This window comes from Myxine glutinosa, chromosome 2, assembly GCF_964187855.1.
Source record: "Myxine glutinosa chromosome 2, kmMyxGlut1.1, whole genome shotgun sequence".
Lineage (NCBI taxonomy): Eukaryota > Metazoa > Chordata > Myxini > Myxiniformes > Myxinidae > Myxine > Myxine glutinosa.
The window spans coordinates 144521951-144536620 of record NC_136262.1 but is presented as its reverse complement, the minus strand read 5'-3'; the positions used below and the strand labels follow the sequence as shown (position 1 = coordinate 144536620).

Sequence of the window (14670 nt, the reverse complement as noted above, 5' to 3'; positions counted from 1 at the left end):
CATTATTGATCCCTCGTCCATACCGAGAGCGGACGCTACGTGTACATTATCCCAAACGCCTATGATGGTGAATAACGCAGCTCTGTTCCGGTGCTTACAAAGGTCAACCGATGGAGGATAGCGCCCAGTCCAACCAACACGCAACAGTACAGTGGTTAACCTCGTTAAACTCCGCAACGCCGCCTCGCCCTTTAATCGGTACTTCAGGAAACCTTTGCCCCGAGATCTTGTACAGTTGAATGAAAACGTACACAAGTAAAATAACATACACTTATTGCTTGTAAAACCCTCGACTTGTTTGCATTTGTGAATGTGCCGATTCGGGCCTCACCGGCAAGGCTGCTCGCCTCGCTCCTCCCGGGCGCCCTGTATCGCTCCGCCGGCCACGATATCACCTCTGTTTCGAACACGCCCTTCCGCCCATGACAAATAGTTCTCTCCTTACGTGTTTCAGCAGGGCCGCCGAGAGCCAAAATGGGCCCCGGGAAATATTAAGTGTCGCCCCTCAAACAGATTCCGGGTCCTCTTCAAAAGGGTTTTTTTTTTGTTGTTTTTTTTACACTAACACCCTTCCTCGTAAAATAAACCACTGTGGGAACAATTTACATATTGATAATCACGGCAATGACGTAAAGACCTAATGACGTAAAGACGTAAATAACGTAATGACGTAATTGCCGTAAATGACGCAGGGCAAGAGTGTTGGGACTGTTGGCCAAACCCCATCTCCATTCGATGCGTGAAGGAACGAATCAATTCAATTGTTCATCTCCGCGTAAATACCATACAGATGTTTCCGTAGTTTCGTCGTCACAAGCACATGCCGTGTTTTTCAATGTTTAAAGGAAATTTGGCATCATTTACTCACTTGCATTTACTTAGGCCTACATGTAGAACGAGAAGCGGGAGGCGATGCTTATTTGCCCCTGGTTATTGCGCTGATACCGATATTCCTCTGATGGGGAATTGGTACTTCAATGGATGATTTCCCCCTTGTTGTTGTCGTCCCTGATCCAGAAAGTGATTTTTAAAAGTTATAAAAGAAGGAGAAATGATGGGGGGGGGGAGGAAAAGAGGGGGGAAGGGGAGGAGGAAAGGTAGAGGGAAAGGGTGGGGGAGGGGGAAAGGGTGGGGGGAGGTGGGAAAGGGTGGGAAAGGGTGGGAAAGGGTGGGGGAGGGGGAAAGGTAGAGGCAAAGGGGGAGAGGAAAAGAGGGGGAAGGGGAGGAGGAAAGGTAGAGGCAAAGGGGGAGAGGGAAAGGGTGGGGGAGGGGGAGAGGGAAAGGGTGGGGGAGGGGGAGAGGGAAAGGGTGGGGGAGAGGGAAAGGGTGGGGGAGGGGGAAAGAGTGGGGGAGGGGGAAAGGGTGGGGGAGAGGGAAAGGGTGGGGGAGGGGGAAATAGTGGGGGAGGGGGAAAGGGTGGGGGAGAGGGAAAGGGTGGGGGGGGGGAAAGGGTGGGGGAGGTGGGAAAGGGTGGGGGAGGGGGAAAGGTAGAGGCAAAGGGGGAGAGGAAAAGAGGGGGGAAGGGGAGGAGGAAAGGTAGAGGCAAAGGGGGAGAGGGAAAGGGTGGGGGAGGGGAAAGGGTGGGGGAGGGAAAGGGTGGGGGAGAGGGAAAGGGTGGGGGAGGGGGAAAGGGTGGGGGAGGGGGAAAGGGTGGGGGAGGGGGAAAGGGTGGGGAGGTGGGAAAGGGTGGGGGAGGGGGAGAGGGAAAGGGTGGGGGAGAGGGAAAGGGTGGGGGAGGGGGAAAGAGTGGGGGAGGGGGAAAGGGTGGGGGAGAGGGAAAGGGTGGGGGAGGGGGAAAGGGTGGGGGAGGTGGGAAAGGGTGGGGGAGGGGGAAAGGTAGAGGCAAAGGGGGAGAGGAAAAGAGGGGGGAAGGGGAGGAGGAAAGGTAGAGGCAAAGGGGGAGAGGGAAAGGGTGGGGGAGGGGGAAAGGGTGGGGAGGTGGGAAAGGGTGGGGGAGGGGGAAAGGGTGGGACAAAGGGGGGCAGGTGGAAAGGGTGGGGGGGAGAGGGGGTGGAGAAGGCGGAAGAGGGGGTAAGAGGGGGAAGGGGGGAGAAGGGGAGTCTGCGATGGTCTTTGCCCCAGGGCCCATGCTGTTTCTCAACGCCCCTGCCCAGGTGTGGCGGCGGGTGCGTTAGATACCATAGCGGGCATTGTGGGGAAAGCCAGGAGGTCGTTTCCACAAGGTTCAGTAAGGAGCGGTAGACTCCAGCGTCACGGGGATGCTGTAAGGTGAGTGTACAGGTGGTCAAACACTGTCCAGCCACGAAATTGTGTGATGGCAGAGAAGGAAAATTTGACCGGTAAACGATGACGACGAGATGCATCACGGTGTGTTAATGAGGTTGCTTGCAGTTCTGCCTTTCCTTCCTGAGGACCAGGTAGGAATTTGGCCCTCTTATTAATATAATAGTGCAAACGTACATGGTTATGTATGTATGTTTATATGCGACCAAAACGTCTTCTTCTTCAAATAAAATTAACACCCAAAACACAGTCCTTGAACTCTTAATTACGTTTAGACTGCTGAGACCCCTCAGAACTTTGACGACCCTTCAAGTCCTCCAAGAACTTTAAGACCACCAAGAACCCTGAAGACCCAAAATACCCTTGAAGACCCAAAGACCCCGAAGACCCAAAATACCCTTGAAGGCCTGAGGCTGCAAATGGCCCTGAAGACCAAAAAGCCCCTGAAGACCCAAAAGACCTTGAGGACCCCAAACACCCCAAAGACCCAAAATACTCTTGAAGGCCCTGAGGCTGCAAAATACCCTGAAGACCCAAAACACCCCAAAGACCCAAAATACCCTTGAAGTCCCAGATGATCCAAAATACCCCAAAGACCCAAATAGCCCTGAAGACCTGGAAGACCCAAAAGACCAAACACACCCTGAAGACCCAAAATACCCTTAAAGGCCCAGAGCATCCAAAAGACCCTGAAGACCCAAATGACCCAAAGCCTGAAAATACCCCAAAGCCTCAAACTACCCCGAAGATCCAAAAAGACCCTTAAACACCCAGAGCAACCAAAATACCCTTGAGACCCAAAAAGCCCCTGAAGACACCAAAGACCCAAAAGCCCAAGGACACCAAAGACCCAAAACACCCCAAAGACCCAAAATACCCTTAAATACTCTACTCTGGACATGCTGCTTTCTGCTTTCTCAACAATGGATGGAGGTCCTCAACGCCAAACAGGAAATTAGAGCTGTCTCCCTTGACATTTCACGTGCCTTCGATACGGTCTGGCACCCTGCTCTGCTCTCCAAACTCTCCTCCTTTGGTATCCATGGAAATCTCCACGCATGGCTGGCGGACTTCCTCTCTGGTCGTAGTCAACGTGTGGCCCTGAATGGGTTTCTCTCATCTCCTCTTCCTGTTCAGGCTGGAGTTCCCCAAGGTAGTGTTCTGGGCCCTGTGCTTTTTCTGGTCTTCATCAATGATCTCTCTGACTCTCTTGAAAATCCTCTCTATCTCTTTGCTGACGACTCTACTCTCTGTCGCTCCATTCCTCATCCCTCAGATCGGCAGTCTGCAGCCTCCTCACTCTCTGCAGACCTGGACAAAATCACAGACTGCTCAAACAAGTGGAACATGTCTTTCAATCCTGACAAATCTCACACTCTTCCATGTCTCTCCGAAAGGACCGACTGGACAACCCTCCCATCTACTTTCTCAACAATCCTCTCCAAGAAGTTCTGTCACTAAATCTCTTGGGTCTCACAATCTGCCATGATCTTTCCTGGGAAAACCACATTTCCAAGCTGGCCTCCAAAGCCAGTCGCCGACTGGGCATCCTCCGTCGTGCGAAGTCCTTCCTTGGCACACCTGAGCTCCTCACCACATACAAGGCTTTCATCCGCAGCTCAATGGAATACTGTTCCCCCCTCTGGGCTGGTGCTCCTGCCTCACACCTTGCTCGGCTTCACGCTGTTGAGGCCAAAGCTTTCAGAATCATTGGAATCTCCTGCGATGTAGTCAACGCCGGGGGCCTTTCACTCACTCACCGCAGGCAGGTTGGTGGTCTTTCTGTCTTCTACCGACGCCTCTCCGGCCTTGCTCCCCCAGCTCTCTCTGTGCTCTGTCCCCCCAATATTCCTTCAGGTCGCACAAGATCTGCCTGCAACCCTCTTATGGTTAAACTGCCAAAGTCTAGGCTCTCTGCTCACCTTCACTCTTTAATTCCCCTTTTCTCCCGCCTCTGGAACAAACTCCCCCACTCCCTTCAATCCCACTCCTCCCTCCAGGTCTTTAAAACAGCTGTTCACCACCATCTCTTATCGTCCCCCATCGAAAACCTTGATCTTTTCTACCCCCGGTAATTCACCCCAGAGTCCTTGCAGTGTTCATATGTTTTAATCCTCTCCCACCTCCCCCCAAGTCCTCCCGATGTCCCTGCTCTCAAATGTTGTGTTTGTGTCCTTCCCCCTCTCCCCGTCTCTTTTGTGTCCTTCCCCCTCTCTCCCCATCTTGTCTGCCGCTCCCCTTGTTTTTTGTGTTTTGTGTGTCGGTTTTGTCTTTTTGTGTGATTAATGTTAGCTCTTTCACGAGCCTCGATCTTGTATACAAAAAAAAAAAAAAAAAAAAAAAAAGGCCCAGATGATCCAAAAGACCCTGAAGACCCAAATGGTCCTGAAGACACAAAACACCATGAAGACCCAAAATACCCTGAATACCAAAAAGACCCTGAATATCAAAAAGACACTGAAATGGTCAAAGATGCCTATCCCTCTGAAACGATGTGTGGTGAGGAGCGTGGAGCACGCCGAGTTACACTAGTAAGACTAAGAGACAAGAGGTAGTGACGGATTATGTAAAGAAGGGGGCTAGAGTAGTATGAAGGTGAGAATGTGCTGAATGGGTGTGGATGACTAGGGCCGACCTCGATATCTCTCCACCGGCATCACCACCACCGCCCCAGGTATGTGCACACCAGGGATCCACTGACTCGATTGGTCGGATATGGTTCTTGTTGCTTTGCATTACCTGGTTTACCTTTTTCTTGTCATGCTGTTGCTTTTGCCTTGTCTCACCTGGCCCAGGACCATGTGGACACGGCCTTGCTGCTTGTACCACCACTTACCTTGTTGGACCACTTGCTCTGTGGACCTTGTACCACCACTTACCTTGCGGTACCACATCCTGGGTGGCTCGTTGGCCACAATAATTTAATGCACTGCCCCTTCCTGCAGCCCTGCCACGTACTACCTGTTCTGTGGACTGCCCCTCACTGCAGGTCCATGCTACAAGTGACACCTTTACTGTTTTGTTTTGTGGACTGCCCCTGACTGCAGCCCCATGTTTCAGTGTCCCGCCGCTAATTAACTGCCCTTTTGGAGGAGCTCCACTCCTGGCCACCTAGTTTAATGGACTGCCCCCTTTGCTGTAGCCTGTAGGCCGACCATGTACCCACCTCAGTTAAAGAACTGCGCGATCCAGCAGCTCGGGGGAAGAATCCGTTCTTTTCTTTTTAGTGGCCTGTTCACATGGCCATTCAGACGGCACAAGGCCTGCCGTGTTCAGTAGGTCACACGAAAGAAAGGACCATGATGGTGGTGAAGGTATTTGTATAGAGATCAGATCCAAGATGGCCGACTGATGGCCATTTTGTTACCTTAACGTAAATGGTTCCCAACCATTTATCGGAAATGCATGGACCGATTTTGTTCAAACCTGGCACAACGACAATACATGGGAGCATACATATGCAGGAGATTTTGTTTTGTAATCCAACCAAAGATGGCTGACTGACGACCTTTAACCCCGTACAGCAAAATTACTAAAACCACGAGGGCTATTGTGGCGGACACAAAAGCCCACTGGCGTGGTGACATCATTCCGCGCACCAAGTGGGCGGTGGCCACGCACCAGGGGTAGGCGTGGCCTCATGATATACACCGGGCGCCCAGCCCGGGACAGTACAGTGTTACAGTGTAGTCTTACAATAAAGACGTTTATATGTTACCGCTTGTCCGCTTCCTCCTTGCTCACAAGCAGCGTGCGTAACGCCGCGCTTTACTGGTGACCCTCGACGTTGGATCTGCTGGAGCGATCCTTCCACACGCGACGCCATCGCCATGGCCGACTTCGTCAAACTTCCGGAATTTTGGGAGGCTCAGGCCGAAGTCTGGTTCGTCCAGGCCGAAGCCCAATTTCAGCTTCGGCGCCTCACCGGCGATGACACGCGCTATTGCCACGTCGTCGCCTCCCTCGGGCCCGGCACGGCCGCTCGAGTTGTGTCCGTCCTTCGCCACCCACCGAACGGCCACAAGTACGAGGCACTCAAGCGGCTACTCCTAGCCACGTTCGGCCTTACGGACGACGCACGGGCCGACCGCCTCCTGGATCTCCCCGAGCTCGGTGAGACGCGCCCGTCGGTCCGAATGGACCATACGCTGTCACTGTTGGGCGACGAAGCCCCCGGTTCGCTATTCCGGGCGCTTTTCCGGCGCCAACTTCCAGCGCAGGTCCGCCTCGCGTTGGCCGGGACCGAGCTAACGGAACCCCGAGCATTGGCGGCCGAGGCGGACAGGTACTTCGCCGCTTCGGACATGCGGGCGAGCGTCGGCGTGGCCGTCACGGCCCTCGACGCTGATGTTCAGCAGCATGTTCCACAGCATCAGCTTCTACAGCACGCTGATGTTCAGCAGCATGCTGATACGCACCTCGTGAACGCCGCCACGCCCCGCCCACCGCCGCGGCGAAAACCGCCACCGCGGGGAAACCCGCCAACTCCACCGGCCTGGCGGAGCCAGCCGCGCTCCTCCAGCTCCACCACCTGGTGCTGGTTCCACGCCAAGTTCGGCCACGAAGCTCGGCGGTGTCATCCGCCGTGCTCCTTCAACGGGTCGGGAAACGCCCGGGCCGGCGCTCAATAGTGGCGATGAGCGCCGGCCATTCGAACAGCCTGCTGTTCATAACGGACACCTTCTCCAGGCGCCGTTACCTGTGCGACACGGGAGCGCAGGTGAGTGTCATTCCCGCCGGCACGTCAGACAAGCACGCCGCGGGTGGGGGCCCCGCGCTGCTTGCCGCGAACGGGACGCCCATCCGTACGTACGGAAAACGCTGCCTCTCTCTGCGGTTTGGAGGGCAGGTTTTCCGATGGACGTTCGTCACCGCCGACGTGCCCATGGCACTGCTTGGCGCGGACTTCCTGTGCGCTAATGGGCTCCTGGTCGACGTCAAGCGCAGACGGCTTGTCCAGGCCGAGACGTTCAGCTCGCTCGCTTGTGCGTTGCCCAGCTCAACGAGCGGCTTGCCAAGCGGCTTGCCGAACGATTCGGTTCCGGCCACGTTGGTCTGTACACTTCCGGCAGCGGACGCATTCACCCGCCTCCTCGCCGGCTTCCCGGCCCTCACGCAGCCCACCTTCTCGGCGGGGGCCGTCAAGCACGGGGTGGCCCATCACATCCCCACCGTCGGGCCACCGGTCTACGCCCGGGCACGCCGCCTAGAGCCGACGAAGCTGGCGGTGGCAAAAGCGGAGTTCGCTACCCTGGAGCGACTCGGCATCGTTCGGCGCTCAGAGAGCGCTTGGGCGTCGCCGCTGCACATCGTGCCGAAGCCCGGCGGGGGATGGCGACCGTGCGGGGACTATCGCCGTCTCAATGACGCCACGACTCCCGACCGCTACCCCGTCCCCCACATTCAGGACTTTTCCGCCCGTTTGGCGGGCAGGTCCTTCTTCTCGAAGGTGGACCTCATACGCGGCTACCATCAGGTCCCCGTCAGGCCGGAGGACGTCCCGAAGACGGCGGTCATCACGCCATTCGGACTCTTCGAGTTCTTGCGCATGCCCTTCGGTCTGAAGAATGCGGCTCAGGCGTTCCAGCGACTGATGGACAGCGTCCTGCGCGACTTGGATTTTGTCTACGTTTACCTGGACGATATCCTCGTCGCCAGCGCGTCCCGCGAAGAGCACCTTCGCCACCTCCGCACGCTCTTCGAACGCCTGGGCCAGCATGGCCTGATTGTGAACCCCGCAAAGTGCCGGTTCGGCGCCGCCACAATCGATTTTCTGGGGCACCGTGTCACCAGGCACGGAGCCGTCCCCCTACCGGCCAAGGTGGAGGCGGTGAAGGGGTTTCCGCGCCCCCGCACGATCAGAGGGCTGCAGGAGTTCCTGGGCATGGTGAACTTTTACCATCGGTTCCTGCCCCGTATCGCCCAGCTCCTGCGCCCCCTGCACGAAGCTCTCCGAGGTAAGCCGGGCAAAGGCGACGTTACCTGGACCGAGCAGATGGACACGGCGTTCACGGGCGCGAAGCTCGCCTTGGCTAACGCCACCATGCTCGCGCACCCGGCGCCCGATGCACCGATCGCCCTCACCACCGATGCCTCGGACTACGCGGTGGGCGCAGTGCATGAGCAATGGGTGCGTGGAGCTTGGCAACCGCTGGCGTTCTTTAGCCGGCAGCTTCGCCCGCCCGAACGCCGTTACAGTACCTTCGACCGCGAGTTGCTCGGACTTCACTTGGCGGTCAGGCACTTCCGCCATCTGCTCGAGGGCCGGGCGTTCACTGCCTTCGTCGACCACAAGCCGCTGATCTTTGCGATGGGCAAAGTCACCGAGCCGTGGTCGGCCCGGCAGCAGCGTCACCTCTCGGCCGTGTCCGAGTACACGACGGACATCCAGCACGTCGCGGGGAAGGACAACCCGGTGGCGGATTGCCTTTCCCGGGCCGTCGCCCACGCAGTCCACCTCGGCATCGACTATGCCCGGATGGCAGCGGACCAGGCCGCTGACCCCGACGTCCAGGCCTTGCGGACCGCCGTCACGGGCCTCCGCGTCACCGAGGTGCCGTTTGACGGCGCGGGCGCGGCCCTCTTGTGCGACGTCTCCCTCGGGCGTCCTCGCCCCATCGTGCCCGCGGGCTGGCAGCGCCAGGTGTTTGACGCCATCCACGGCCTGTCCCACCCGGGCGCGAGGGCCTCCCAAAGGCTGATCGCCGACAAGTTCGTCTGGCATGGCCTCCGGAAGGCCGTCCGCGGCTGGGCCAGGACGTGCCTCGCGTGCCAGCGCGCCAAGGTGCACCGGCACACCCAGGCCCCGTTGGCCCCGTTCACGGTGCCGGAACGCCGGTTTGACCACGTCCACGTGGACCTGGTGGGACCTCTGCCCCCCTCACGGGGTTTCACCTACGTCCTCACCATGGTGGACCGCACCACCCGGTGGCCGGAGGCCGTGCCCTTGGCGTCGACAACGGCGGCCGATGTCGCGCAGGCTTTCATCGCCACCTGGGTCGCCCGGTTCGGCGCCCCCTCAGACATCTCATCCGACCGCGGCCCCCAGTTCACCTCGGAGCTCTGGGGGGCGGTTGCGCAGGGGCTCGGGGTCCGGCTGCACCGAACCACGGCCTACCACCCCCAGGCTAACGGCCTGTGTGAGCGATTTCACCGCTCATTGAAGGCCGCGCTCCGGGCCACCCTCCGCGACGGCGGCTGGGTCGACAGGCTCCCCTGGGTCCTGCTGGGCCTCCGGACGGCGCCCAAGGAGGACCTGCGCGCATCCGCGGCGGAATTGGTCTTCGGGCAACCGCTGCGGGTGCCGGGCGAGTTCCTCCCCGACTCCACGGCACCATGGTCCGTGGCACAGCAGCGCTCCGCTCTGCAAGAGACCGCCCAGAGGTTCGCCCCGGTGCCAACGGCATGCCACGGGCACCCACCGACGCACGTCGCCCCGGAGCTTCGCACGGCGGAGTACGTCTTCGTCCGCCACGATGCCCATCGGACACCACTGCGGCCCCCGTACGACGGGCCTTTCCGCGTGCTGGAGACCGGGGCGAAGCACTTCACCCTGGACATCGGCGGTACTCCTGACCGCGTTTCGGTAGACCGCCTCAAGCCGGCCCACCTCGATGTGGACCATCCACCGCCAGTGGCCCAACCCCCACGTCGGGGCCGCCCTCCTGCGGGCGGACCCCCGGCACCGCCCAGCCCCGCCGCCACGCCGCCCCCCGGTGCTGCACCCATCCCAGGGGCAGCCAGGGGCATCCCACCTGGCATCCCTGCACCCCGGACGCCGCCGATCGCCAGGGGGCGCTTCGGCCGGGTCATTCGTCTGCCCCGCAAACTGGCCCTCCAGGTGCGCGGGAATTCTGGGGGGGCGCGTGTGGCGGACACAAAAGCCCACTGGCGTGGTGACATCATTCCGCGCACCAAGTGGGCGGTGGCCACGCACCAGGGGTAGGCGTGGCCTCATGATATACACCGGGCGCCCAGCCCGGGACAGTACAGTGTTACAGTGTAGTCTTACAATAAAGACGTTTATATGTTACCGCTTGTCCGCTTCCTCCTTGCTCACAAGCAGCGCGCGTAACGCCGCGCTTTACTATGACATTTTATGTCTCTTTATGCCTCCGCTGATGAAGTCGCCGGAGGCATTATGTTTTCAGGTTGTCCGTCGTCTGTCTGTCCGTGATAGGTATTCGTTACCACGATAACTTGTGAACGGCTAAAGTGATCTTAGTCAAACTTGGCACAGGTATGTATAATGAGGTAAACATGAACCGATTCGATTTTTGGGTCACGAGGTCAAAGAGCAAAGGTCAGAGGTCATGTTAGGTAAAACAAAATACTGTTACCGCGATAACTTGTGAATCAGTGATACGATTCTGACCAAATTTGGTACACTTATGAAGAATGATGTAAAGATTAACTGATTAGTTTTTAGGGGTCAAGAGGTCAAAGGTCAAATCTGTAATAGGTCTATAACTTGAAAACTGCTGAAGTGATCCAATTCAAACTTGGTACAGGTATGTATAATGATGTAAAGATTAACTTATTAGATTTTGGGGTCAAAGGTCAAAGGTCAAATCTGTAATAGGTCTATAACTTGAGAATGGCTGAAGTGATCTAATTCAAACTTGGTGCAGGTTTGTATAATATTGTAAAGATTAAGCGATTATATTTTGGGGTCGAAGGGCAAAGTCTGTAATAGGTCTATAACTTGAGAATGGCTGAAGTGATCCAATTCAAACTTAGTACACGTATGTATAATGATGTAAAGATTAACTTATAAGATTTTGGGGTCGAAGGTCAAATCTGTAATAGGTCTATAACTTGAGAACGGCTGAAGTGATCTAATTCAAACTTGGTACAGGTTTGTATAATGTTGTAAAGATCAAGTGATTAGATTTTGGGGTCATAGGTCAAAGTCTGTAATAGGTCTACAACTTGAGAAAGGGTGAAGTGATCAAATTCAAACTTGGTACAGATATGTATAATGATGTAAATATTAACTGATTAGATTTTGGGGGTCCTGAGGTCAAAGGCCAAAGGTCAGAAGTCATGACAGGTAAAAATGTGAGAAGATGTGAGCAGCTGAAGGGATTTTTTTTTTGTATACAAGATCGAGGCTCGTGTAAGAGCTAAATTTAATTAAAATTAAAATTAAATTAAATAAAGGTTTAAATTAAAACTTGGTACAGGCATATATAATGATGTAAACATGAACTGATTAAGTTTTGGGGTCAATAGGTCAAAGGTGAGAGGTCATGTCAGGTAAAAATGTGAGAACTTTGGTACAGCTGAATGGATTTTTTTTAATTTTTTTTTTGTATACAAGATCGAGGCTCGTGAAAGAGCGAACATTTATCACACAGAAAGACAAACCGACAAACTGACACATAACCAACAAACCGACACATAAAACAAATAACATCGGGAGCGGTAGACAAGATGGGGAGAGAGTGGGAAGGACACAAACACAACATTTGAGAGCAGGAACCGAGAGACAGGGAGACATCGAGAGATCTGTGGGAGGGAGAGGGCTTTGGGGGGAGGCATGGGAAAGGGGGTGGGAGAGGCATAAAACATATGGACACTGCCAGGACTACCAGGAAAGAAGTTGGAATTACAAACAAGGTGGATCTGGGGTGAATTAGTGGGGGTAGAAAAGATCAAGGTTTTGGATGGGGGAAGATAAGAGATGGTGGTGAACAGCTGTTTTAAAGACCTGGATGGAGGAGTGGGATTGAAGGGAGTGTGGGAGTTTGTTCCAGAGGCGGGAGAAAAGAGGAATGAAGGAGTGAAGGTGAGCAGAGAGCCGAGATTTCGGCAGTTTAACCATCAGAGGCTTGCTGGCAGATCTTGTACGACCTGTAGGAATATTTGGGGGACAGAGCACAGAGAGAACTGGGGGAGCAAGGCCGGAGAGGAGTCGGTAGAAGACAGAAAGACCACCTAACTGCCTGCGGTGAGTGAGTGAAAGGCCCTTAGAGATAGCTTCATCGCGGGAGATTCCAATGATTCTGAAAGCTTTGGTTTCAACAGCGTGAAGCCGAGCTAGGTGTGAGGCAGGAGCACCAGCCCATAGGGGAGAACAGTATTCCATTGAGCTGCGGATGAAAGCCTTGTATGTGGTGAGGAGCTCAGTTGTGCCTAGGAAGGACTTCGCACGACAGAGGATGCCCAGTCGGCGACTGGCTTTGCAGGCCAGCTTGGAAATGTGGTTTTCCCAAGAAAGATCATGGCAGATAGTGAGACCCAAAAGCTTGAGCGACAGAACTTCTTGGAGAGGATTGTTGAGAAAGTAGATGGGAGGGTTGTCCAGTCGAACTTTTCGGAGAGACATAGTAAGAGTGTGAGATTTGTCAGGATTGAAAGACATGTTCCACTTGCTTGACCAGTCTGTGATTTTGTCCAGGTCTTCAGAGAGTGAGGAGGCTGCAGACTGCCGATCTGAGGGAAGAGGAATGGAGCGGCAGAGAGTGGAGTCATCAGCAAAGAGATAGAGAGGATTTTCCAGCGAGTCGGAGAGATCATTGATAAAGACCAGAAAAAGCACAGGGCCCAGCACACTGCCTTGGGGAACTCCAGCCTGAACAGGAAGGGGAGATGAGAGAAATCCATTCAGGGCCACACGTTGACTATGACCAGAGAGGAAGTCCGCAAGCCATGCATGGAGATTTCCATGGATACCATAGGAGTAGAGTTTGGTGAGCAGAGCTGGGTGCCAGACCGTATCGAAGGCACGTGATATGTCAAGGGAGATAGCTCTGATTTCCTGTTTGGCATTGAGGACCTCCATCCATTGTTGAGACAGGAGAAGCAGCATGTCCAGAGTAGAGTGACCTGGTCTGAATCCAAATTGATGATCAGAGATCAAGCCATTGGAGAAGAGGAAAGATTTCATATCCGAAGCAATGATGGATTCCATGACTTTGCTGATAATTGGGAGCAGGCTGATTGGTCTGTAGTTAAAAGGATCTGTTTTTGCACCTTTTTTGTGTAAAGCGGTAATGTTTGCTGATTTCCAGGATGCTGGCAGATGACCTTGAGCAAAAGATAGGGTGAAAAGAACAGAGAGAGGTGAGATAGAGCGGCAGAGCAGGATTTTAGAACCCGTGGGCTGATGCCGTCTGGTCCAGTTGCAGAATCAGAGTCGAGGTTAGACAAAAACTCCTCCACCTTGTCAGGAGAGAAGGACACAGTCAAGGAGCAGTTGGGTTCGACTGGGAAAGGTGGGAACAGAGAGAGATGGGTTTGGGACTAAAGATTTTGAGGCAAACACAGAGTTGAGGCATTCGGCTTTGTCACGTGCGATGTCAACTGTGTGGCCATTTGAGGTAAGGGAGGGGATAGAGGGGGAACAAACACCAGAAATGGATTTGACCAGACGCCACCAGGATTTGGAGGAAGGAGACAGGTTTGAGAGTTCGTTCTTGAGTGAGGAGAGATAGTGCTTCCTGGCACTCCTGAGGGTAGATACACACTTGTTCCGAGCTTGGTGGAAGGAACTGAGATTGCCTTTAGTTGGATTAGCCTTCCAAGAGGCAAAGGCAAGTTGTTTCAGGGGAACTGCCTCACCACAAGATTCGGTGTACCATGGACGGGAGGAAGGGTAAGACAACTGAAGACGAGATGGGATAAATCTGTGCATGAGAGAGATCAGTTTGCTTTGGAAGAATTCCCAGGAAGAATTGATGTTAGAGGCAGTGGAGATGGGAGACCAAACTTGATATTTAAATCAAATCAAACTTAAATCAAACTTGATAAAAGTATTATAATGATATAATAATGTGGGCGGAGGCATATCAGTCGATGTCGTCGTGAAGTTGAAGTGTGCCTTTCTAGTTCTCCTTCTTCTCTGTCTGTTTGTCTGCCAATTGCCCACAGGTCACATTTATTACTCCGATCCTCACGAAACTTCACCAGGTGGTAGAGCTACTAACAAGCTGGAAGCCTATTGTTTGTGAGGTCAATAGGTCAAAGGTCAACTTCATAAATTTTCAACCGATTCACTTGATATATATATATATATATATATATATATATATATATATATATATATATATATATATATATATATATATATAAATATAATATATATATATATATATATATATATAATATATATATATATATATATTCTATATAATATATATATATATATATATATATATATATATATATATATATATATATATATATATATTGTGAGAAATAGTAGAAACTCCACAGTACGAGCAGGGCATCTCATTTGCATTAAATAAATAATCGGGAGATTAAATCAGACGCGAACGTAGCTTCAGGACGGTCGATCTTTAATTTTCGACAAGCTTTCGACCAACAAAGGTCTTCTTCTTAGTCGTCCCCAAGTTCAACGGGAAGGAAGAGAAGGGTCCAAGCAGATGGTAGGCGTCGAGGTCCGGCCCCAGGTTCACGCTC

The 14670-nt window shown here is 53.8% G+C and overlaps 1 protein-coding gene across 2 annotated transcripts in view; it reads right to left on the bottom strand.

Moving 5' to 3' along the window:
* KIAA0232 (KIAA0232 ortholog) overlaps positions 1–462 on the bottom strand; it is a 138698-nt gene extending 138236 nt beyond the window's left edge. For both annotated transcript variants that reach the window (XM_068106988.2, XM_068106989.2), the window contains exon 1: positions 332–462. The gene's annotated coding sequence lies outside the window, so the exon portion shown is untranslated. The remainder of the gene's footprint in view (positions 1–331) is intronic.
* Positions 463–14670: the final 14208 nt, after the last annotated feature.